Source organism: Amphiprion ocellaris, chromosome 1 (assembly GCF_022539595.1).
Source record: "Amphiprion ocellaris isolate individual 3 ecotype Okinawa chromosome 1, ASM2253959v1, whole genome shotgun sequence".
Classification (NCBI taxonomy): domain Eukaryota; kingdom Metazoa; phylum Chordata; class Actinopteri; family Pomacentridae; genus Amphiprion; species Amphiprion ocellaris.
The window spans coordinates 11,899,700-11,909,670 of NC_072766.1; the positions used below are offsets into that span (position 1 = coordinate 11,899,700).

Here is a 9,971-nt window from a genome sequence, read left to right on the forward strand (position 1 = left end):
ATAGGAAGGTGGTTCCCTCAAAGTACATATATGTTGTATTTTTCACATATTTGGCAAAGTGTTGTAAATTGCTTTTTCCATTTGACAGCAACAAGTGTGAAAAGTTTGAAACACACGTGTGTCAACTACAGTTTCCTCCTAGATTTTTTGCATTTTGAATGTGTGAATAAATGGATTACTGTCACATTTAGAGCTAGACCACTAATAGGAGAAAAAAATTCTTAATCAGCAGACTACAAACTTACAGACTACAATTCTTCCTTCCAATACTTTCAAGTATTCAGGCACAAAGCCCACAGTTGGTTGAAACTTTGTAATTAGCAGTCTACCTACAGAGAAAATCAAACTTCTGTCCTCTGTTCTTTCCTCCTTCATCTCGACTCGACTGCCACCTTGATTGCAGGAACTTCTAAGAGGCAAAGGTTGGGCTGAGGCAGATTTGTACAGCTGACCCAGAATCACTTTGTGACAGGTTTCATAGACTGAATAGTCTGGTTGCTGAGCTTGTGTTCTTGCTCCATTATATGTGATGTTCATCATTTTTACTTTTAATACTTATGTTTTAGCAACAGAGAATGTAAGGCCAAACAAAAACTAAGCCACTTCTCCTGTAACTCAATTTCATATTAGTTTTGTGGCTTACATTCTCCTTTTTATTTTGGTTATCTAAAATCCTCTTTAGGCAGTGATTTTAGTTAGTTCTTGTCTGGCCAAGGACTTCTGTTAAAAACTGAAATCATGTCTCTGTAGTGCTGGGCAAGTATATTAACTCCACTTCACGCGGAGACTTCATTTAATATGCACTGTTTAGCTCAGTTAAAGAAAAATCTAAATCAAAATTCAACAGTGTTTCTGCTTTATTCCAGGCATTCTCCTTTGCAAAACCTGACCTATATTACACAATGCATTTCGACTGACGGAGTTCAGTCAGAGATGTCGTCGTGGTAGCCTCACACAGAGATGAGGAGCAGCCTACAACCACTCCACACCTTCAGATTTCTTTTAAAAAAATCACTTTTAAATGTTACTGTTCAGCCACAACCAATGCTTTTAGATAATGAGATTTTTCACAGAAAAAGGCTTCACACGATGCTTGTCAAAGACGCAGCAGTGCTCCCCAAGACCTGTCTAAAGTCTTTGATATATAAAGTCAGTTTCCCTTTATTTAATACATGAACACAAATTTCTGCATGTGTGCTTTCCTTGCCATACAGACAAGAATCCTAGATCATAATATGGCCTTCAGTAATCACCAGTGGAAAATATAGTAAATATAGTGTAAAATATTCCCCAAAAAAGATGTTTTCACCACATGGTCAATATTCTGTTACATTATATTCAGACAATAGCAGTATTTTGAGCTTCTAATGTATTAGCATACTTGAGGGTTACAGATTTAACCACCAGTTTAGACCAGGTACTGCATTATTCATTCTTGTACTTTACTTAGATAACAGATTGCACTGCAGAAGGCATACTGAATATCAACTCAAGTTGGATACCACAACAAACATTATACAATCCATCACAGTGCCTAGATGTGATTATAGAGGTATGCTGTATGATCATGCTGCTGCCTCTACTCTTACACAACATACATTTTCAGTTGCTAAGTTATAGGAAAATGCTGTATCTAGAAGACATCAGCATAACTGTGTCTTCATTTATAATGACTTGAAATCTAAGCTGCTGAGATGTTTAACATCTTCATGTGAGTTCATTGCTAACAACCATGACATCAGATCACAGGGAAGACTGGGTTCAAAAGTTCTTCTTACCAACTGATCTGGTTCCAGAACAATGCACCTTACTACAGTAATGAGCTGCAACACAGCTTGAAGCTGGACGCACTCATTCATCTGTTAGACTATTCCTCGGTCACTTTCTAATAATCAATGGCTATTTTAAAAAGCGTGGCTATGTGAGTAATGTTTTGCATGAATAATGGATGAATAATGGATATTATTATTCTGATCTTGTGTATCTATCACTTTTTCTCAGGTTTCTTTTGCAGAGGAGAACAAAATCTTAACGACATATCCTGAATTTAAACAAGCTTAACTAAGTGATTTGAAAAAAAGAATCACAATTGGGGAACAAGTCTTTCCTATTATTGGACAGAAAAATATTTCACATCCAAAGTGTTTGAGGATCCTGAAAATACTGTTAGAGCAGCAGTATGCATTTTTAAAAGATCTTCAGGGTTTTTCAAACATCCTGGGGTGATAATCTTTTACACAAACTAATGATTACCTCTGTGACTCAAATGTATGGTAATACATAAGAAGCACACATTGGGGCAAGGCAAATACTTACATTATGTAAAGCCAGAATTCATGATCATTAGAACCTTGATTATAGTATGTAAGTAAATCTACATAGCAATAAAGCAGCTATAGTATGCACTGAGAGACAGATTTACAAAATGTATAGATAAGAAGACTTACAGGACTGAATATATGAGTGGCTACATAATCTTGGTTCAGACACCTTTTTCTGAGTGATTGCTCCTTTAGTACGCAGGTATGTGTACAGTCTGTGAAGATGTGTATATGTGAATGTACATATGGAAGTGTGCTGGTCAGAATGAATGAAGTATTGAACTCACCTGAGCTCTCCACTCCTGCTCACTTTCCATCAATGCTTCCATCGTTGCCTGATGACCCAATTACTTTAGCTGAGGAAGACATAACAGAGAAATAAAAGATTATACGGTATCACAGCCTATTAAAATCCAAATAATGTGTACAGAACCTGAGTATAAGTCTTTGACATTTGACATGCCTCCTCCGTGGGGCTGCACAGTGGTTTGGTGGTTAGCACTTTTGCCTTGCAGCTAGAAGATCCCCGGTTCGCATCCCAGCCTTCCCTTCGCTTCCTTTGCCTGCAGTTTGCATGTTCTCTCTGTGCATGTGTGGATTTTCTCCAGGTACTCTGGCTTCCTCCCACTGTCCAAAAACATGCTGAGGTAAATGGGTAACTCTAAATTGTCCGTAGGTGTGAATGCGAGAGGGATTGTTTGTCTCTCTATGTAGCCCTGTGATAGACTGGTGATCTGTCCAGGGTTTCCCCTGCCTTCACCCTAAGTCAGCTGGGATAGACTCCAGCCCCTCCGCGATAGACACTGGATGGATGGATTACCCTACATTACTGCAACTCTGGACAATAAAAACGCTCAAGTTGGTTTGATTGGTCAAGAAGGAATTTTAGGCTGGCAGTAACACTGTAGTAGATATTATGCTCAACTTAAACAGGTATGAGCTTGGGTGTGTTGGAATTTATCAGGAGATCTTAAATGTTTATCAGAAAACATGACATTTTAGATAAATACAAGCATCTTACAAACTAACAAAATTAAAAGGAACCTTTTATTAAACAGGTTGGTAGAGAAAATGGATGTGAATGTATTAGAGCTGAAATTTTCAAATTCCTTCATAATTATGATAATCTGTTAGTCCTGTGAAAAGAAACTAAACTGTCCAGTGATGCACCTTTACTCTAGTACAGATCGCCTTACTACGGGCCAATAACACTGAAGTGCACATAATCCACGGTTGGGCGATCTACTGAAACACAAGACAAAGTTCCACAGAGCAGAATAACACTACATATATTTTTGAGCTATAAAAAATATGTGCATTTCCAACCTACATCTGCACTTTGAATTATGTGCATCTTATGCATGGTCTGTGTATTTGCATATTTATCATACAAAAGTAAAAAAACTCAAATTACAGGAACCACATAAAAACATTGTCCTTAAGTGTCACTCATGGCCAAAAACACCACAGCACATCTTCAATCTTTAATGGACAGAAATTAAGTCCAGAAACGATTTACAGTCTGCTACTCCCAGAGTGTTTTAATGAGAGGCAGTTTGGTAAAAGTGAGTGAAAATGGTGAGGGATTCTTATAGTCAACGATGTCTCTAACAGTATTAGGGTGACAGAGGAACTAAGCAGAGAGTGGGGAAGACAGCACTGTCAATGTTCCAGTCAACAATGTGTGACTAAGATGACACCTCAGGCTGTGACTGAACACCACAAACAGAATCTGCCCAGAGGCTTAGCAACAGGTGACACAGTCACCAGCAATCAACACAGTCAGTGATTCAGATTGGTCTGTGTTTTTCTCCAGGGAAAGTGTCAAGCAGCAGTTTTTTCTCTGAACACATGTCAAAAGCCACAGTCATCGATCATTAAAATCCTGGGTGTTTTTTGTCTGTCAATTTGTCGAAGCGCCTGTTTGCCATATTGAACATGTTGGTCTGTTTACTCCACTGTTACATCTCCGCCTACATGTCTGTGATGTACAGTGTTGCCTTTCTGCAAAACATTTGTGTACTTAAACACATCACAGATTAGTAATGACATGCTTACATATTTGATTACTAATGACTCATTCTTAAAGCTGGAGTGTGGGACCTTTACATAAATATTGTTATCTTCATGTCCTTCTAGTCTTAGTTCAAGTTCACCCTACGGTGATTAAACTTGTCACCACCAGATGATTTTCTCTGTATTTCAAAATATACCATAGTGTTAAATCTGGTGACTGTGGTGACATTCATGTGCTGCTGCGCCGTACATCAGTAAGCAATGACTGGTTTGTCAGACCCAAAGAGGCGAGCAACTACAGTGACCAAGACAGAACAGTCGATAGCAACTAGGAGTACAAGGTGTGATCAAAAAGTTCAGATACCGTGTCTACAAAAATCACAAATACCTGATTTAACTTCCTCCCTTGGGAGATGTTACAGTACAACTGACATGCTGACTCTTGGGGACTAATTCACATTGCACAACAACATGAAGGTTGAAGAAAACAAGTATATGTTTGACTACATTGTGCTGTTTTGTACAGGTTTAAGATTCAAGAGTTTTGAGAGCTTCTTGTGAAACCTGCTGTTTAGTCTCTTAGTGGAAGCCACAGACCCACTTCTCATCACCAGTGATGATCCTCAAAATGAGAGTTGGGTCATCTTTGATGATGTGAAGGTTCTTCTCAGCTCCATTTTGCATCCCATAGAAAAAATGGGAAGTGCGCACCCCATACAGGTCACGCAAATGTTGGATAACCTAAGCCCTGCTGTTGATAGTACAGTGTCACTTGACTTGTGAAAGTTAGTGCTCGCACATGTGTGATACACTCTGTGCATGTGCACCACAAACAGTCCCGTGACTTTTTGATCACACCATGTATGGTGAAAAAAACTTATGAAACATCAAAGAAAAGTTGCTGATGCTCAAGAAAAAAAAGAAACCCGACATTCAGGATTATAGTCTAATTGAGCAATTCCGAGTCATACATGCTACAAGGAAGCAAAAGCTCACAATACAGAATTAGCAGAGAATACACACTTACATTTTACTTGTAACCTCTCGAAGCAGATTAGATGGCACAAACAAAAATGCATTCAATCAATATGAAGAAACACTGGGATGGAAACATTTCAAATGTGCTCCACAAAATGCTGTTCTGCTCAAAATGCACTGATGGGGATGGCTGCATGAAGCATGATGGGTTTGAGTCTGAGGCCTGCTGGAAAAACCTGGGTTTAGCAGCAGCACTATACCTGGCTCTGGAGCTCCTGGGCCTGTGGAGTCAGGCTCTGAAGCTCCTTCTGATTTTCCTGCATACGACTGTTCCTCTCGAGATCCAATCAGCCCTCTGCAGGTCAGGCAGTGACTGAGAGATCCTTGCTTCAGGATGTCCAGCTACTGAACCACAGAGGAGGCAGGGCGCCGAGAAGAGGAGAAAAATCAATCCAGTACACAGAGACTACCCTCTCTGCGCAGCCAACCTGCTCACGCTGTAGCTGAGGCTAAAATGCACCATGGTTCCCCATCGTCCTAAGCAGATACTCTGAAATAAAGGCAGGCAGAGTCCTGTTTATCACAGGCCTATCTGCCTTTATCTGCTAATTGTGTCTCATCAGGACAGCAGCGGAAGAAGGTGAATTTTCTCCAAACCAAATTCAATATTTTTTCAAAACAAATGTTTCATAATACACATTGAAATAACAAACAATACACATTGATGGCTAGCATTGATTCTTTATTCTAAGAAAGGAGCAGCTGATTAGTTACTGTCGACTTAAACATTAAAAATGGAGCAAACTAAAAGTAATTGCTTGAAAAATCAGGAAGATTTACAGGCAAGAATTGTACAGTTCATGTTAAATAAAATAATGACAATAAAATATCAGGTAAAATCTTAGTGGTACCATCAGAACACGTTCTCAATGCATAGAAAATCTACACTAAAACTGATGAGGTAAAACTTATCTCAACACAATTACTCTTAAAAGACAACAGAGTCTTTGAGTGTAACAGTCCGAGTGATAGTTAATACAGAAAAAAAAATGCTGGGAATCCCAAAGTAATGCTACCATAGAACACACAGCTATGTAGCTATGATGTCTAGCAAATGGTGAGATAAACATTACATAGACAAAATGGAAACTGTCGCCTGCCCAGTAAGAGTGCCAACAATATTAAACAGGCACTAATTAATACAACCTTCCTGTGCTAAATCACAAGAGAGGAAGGGATGGAGGGGGAGAGAGTAAGTCAAAGACAGTGAGAGAGAGAGAGGAAGAGGAGGGAGCTTGGGTGAAAGGAAGGGAGGATAGCAAGCGGAAGACAAACAGACCTAGCTCCTGGTTCACTTGGACAGAGGCTTTAGTCCAGTATGTGTGATGTCGCTGCAGTGTCGCTGATGCACAAGGAATCCTAACCAGACAAGATGGAGACCCAGACAGGAAACCAAGACAAATCGTTATTTAACCATCTGCATATGAGCTGGCAAATACTCCAAGAAAACAATAAAAAAAATACAAGAATGAAAAAAAAATTCTTTCCATTCCTTTTCTGCTCCATGCAGTGTTGTCATCTCAGAGTCCATTTTTGCTTCTCGGAATAAGTCAAACAAAAGAGCCCGGCGGTAATTCCTGAATTAAATATACAGATTATGCAGAAATCCATTTCACGGAATCGCTTAAAACGTGTCTCATCCGTTAGCACTCTCTTTCTGTGTGCGATCCACACCGATAACCCTGGTCTTGCTTTCTTTCCCTCACAATCGCTCCCTCTCTCTCTATTCTCCCCTCCTAAACTGATCAATACTTCATTTAAATCATGACATTAGCCCACTACTACTGGAAAAAGAGGGCGAGAACAAATACAAATGAGCTTCTTATGTTAAGTGACATGGTAACGGATGTTTTATGTCCAAAAATTTTAAGAATTTTTGAAATATACTGTGAAAAACAAAGAGTATATGCAAGTGTGCGCGGCTGTACTGCTGTTTTGATTTGAGCTCCTGAGCCTCACACTGATCAATACACATTTAAATTGAGGCTGAGGAAAGCTATCACAATATCTCGTCTCATCAGAAAAAGGCAAACATAGCATCCCAATTATCATCTCAAATGACTAGTGTCAGGGGACACAAGTTGGATGCTGATAGAGGCATATTTCATATTTATTCAGCAGAATTTTTACATTAGCACCTGAGCGCATAATTGCCTAATATATATGCACACTCACACTTTTATCTATTCACATAATTCACAATGAGTACAATCAATACTGCCCTCTCCATACTCTGCACCATGCTCATAAAGTGCGTCTGCATTAGATCATATAATAAGGCGTTCAGAAAACCCCAAACGAGACCGGCTAATTTCCTGGCGCTCATTGAAATTGCGAGCGGGAGTAACTGGCTAATCTTCCTGTTCGTCATTAAACCCGGATATTTACCTGAGCAGCCTCGGAGTCACGGGCCTGGTGAGAGAGCGGCACGTCTTGTTCTAGTCTCTGGACGGTCTCATCCCGTTGAGAGGACTGAGGAGAAGCCGATCAGATCAAGATTTCTCCATTCCGAACATGGGTGAACAGAGGCGAGAACACAAGAAAAGAGAGGGGCAGACCGTAAGCCCAACACTAGGCGGGAAGTGGTGGAAATGGAGCCGAAGTCGATCACTCGGGGGAACATCACTTACATATAGTCTGGCGCCAATGTTGACCAATGAGCAATTAGGCAGACAAGACTAAAGTTATTGATCGGGGGTTCAGGCTCTTTTCTCTGGGCTAACTAGCCTGCCTGAGGTTGTGTGATGGCTGCTACAGCTGTGGACTGCTACACAGGGAAAGGCAGCACAAGAGGAAGGTGGGAGGAAGGGCACTGCAGGTCTTTCCCTCCCCAGGCCTTGAGCCTTAGAGTTAGGCAATAGACATCGTCATTTAGGCTGCTATTGATTGTCACAGGCTTAATAAGGCTTCACATCAAGCAGTCACATACACAGAGCAAAGCACTTAGAAGAATTCAAACATCCAATCAAAGATATTATGGATAGCAAACAGCTATCATTGGCACTTTAGTAAGACTATGAGTGTTCTGCTACCAATTTGCAGGATAATGAGAGAGATTAATGTCTGGAAACAACTTCAGAAATTGAAGTTATCCTATACCTAAACAGTCAACAACTTTAAATTAAAGCTGCGATGCTAAAAGTAAATGCTTTCCCCATTTTTTAAACACTTAAAGTTATGTGCCTTGCTGAGCTCCTCCAAATCAACAAAAAATGGAAATAAAAGTTGCTACAGGGCTTATTTTTTGAGGTTTTATCAATGCCATTCCCATGTATGTGCTAAGCAGAATATGAAGGAAAAAAGACAAGATACTAATTCATTCACATCTGAAAGACACATGAAGACAGAAAACAAGCATAATTTCCCCCTCTTTGTATTTGGCTGAGGTGCATTCATTGAACAGTGCTATCCATAATTTACTACCAACAAATATCTAAGTAACAGTACAGCCTGCTGGTTTGCTTTTTATTCAACTTACTGTACTGGAAATAAAGCTTGTTGGAGTTTACCAGTGAAGTTCAGCTTTGCTTACAATGACTAGCTTAGCCGGCTCATAGCAAATAATAATAATGAACTGTAGAATATTTTACTCTTCTTAAATACTCTCAAAAGTCTTTCCCTACAGCTGTATAATGTAACATATGAAGCATTTAACACAGTACATAAAAGTCATCTGTAAGCATGCTGATTTGAGAGTTTACCTGCTCAAGTGACTTTTCTGTGTTTTGACTATGAATTCCAGCAGCAGTACAGTATAAATGCATTCAATGCCACATTCTACTTTGAAAAGAAACCCAACATATAGGACACAAGAATGCACTTGACGAGGGCATCAATTATCATATTCATCTACAGAGACTTTCTTTGCACAACAACATCCATCCATCCATCCATTATCTATACACCGCTTAATCCTCACTAGGGTCGCGGGGGGGGCTGGAGCCTATCCCAGCTGACTCGGGCGAAGGCAGGGGACACCCTGGACAGGTCACCAGTCTGTCACAGGGCTACATACAAAGACAAACAAGCACTCACACATTCACACCTACGGGCAATTTAGAATAATCAATTAACCTCAGCATATTTTTGGACTGTGGGAGGAAGTCGGAGTACCCGGAGAGAACCCACGCATGCACAGGGAGAACATGCAAACTCCATGCAGAAAGATCCCGGGAAAGCCGGGACGCAAACCAGGGACCTTCTTGCTGCAAGGCGAAAGTGCTAACCACTATGCCACTGTGCAGCCCGCACAACAACATCTATAAGAATAAAAGCTTCCAAGTTGTGCAAAATAGAGATTATTATGTTTGGCTATCTAATGAAAATAACGAAGCATTTAACATTTTCCAGAGCTTGAACACAGTGAACTGAAAAGTATACTTAACATCTCCTTCCAGCTTTCCTTTTCAAAAAAGCAGAAATAAAGAACTTCCCTTAAAAAGAGTGGCTCATGTCCCTTCTAGGTATTTTATATTGCTATATTGCTAGATGTTCTCATTATTTTTTCTGGCCTCTGTACATCTTCCACTGCCAAGGACATTATTTCAAATCAAAATCACGGAACACTGCATTTTAAGAATGAAAAGAAAAGAGTTG

General features: G+C 39.9%; 1 long non-coding RNA gene across 8 annotated transcripts in view; it reads right to left on the reverse strand.

The window, feature by feature from the left end:
• Positions 1 to 8,229, reverse strand: part of LOC118471559 (uncharacterized) — a 40,670-nt gene extending 32,441 nt beyond the window's left edge. For 2 of the 8 annotated variants that reach the window (XR_008602520.1, XR_004848892.2), the window contains exons 1-4: positions 7,764 to 8,228; positions 6,655 to 6,734; positions 5,365 to 5,717; positions 2,609 to 2,677 (exon numbers count right to left, since the gene is read on the reverse strand). This is a non-coding gene — a long non-coding RNA (uncharacterized LOC118471559). Of the gene's footprint in view, positions 1 to 2,608; positions 2,678 to 5,364; positions 5,721 to 6,654; positions 6,735 to 7,763 lie in introns of all 8 variants that reach the window. The other 6 variants (XR_004848897.2, XR_004848890.2, XR_004848893.2 and 3 more) reach the window with 5 other exon arrangements.
• Between the last annotated feature and the right edge of the window lie 1,742 nt (positions 8,230 to 9,971).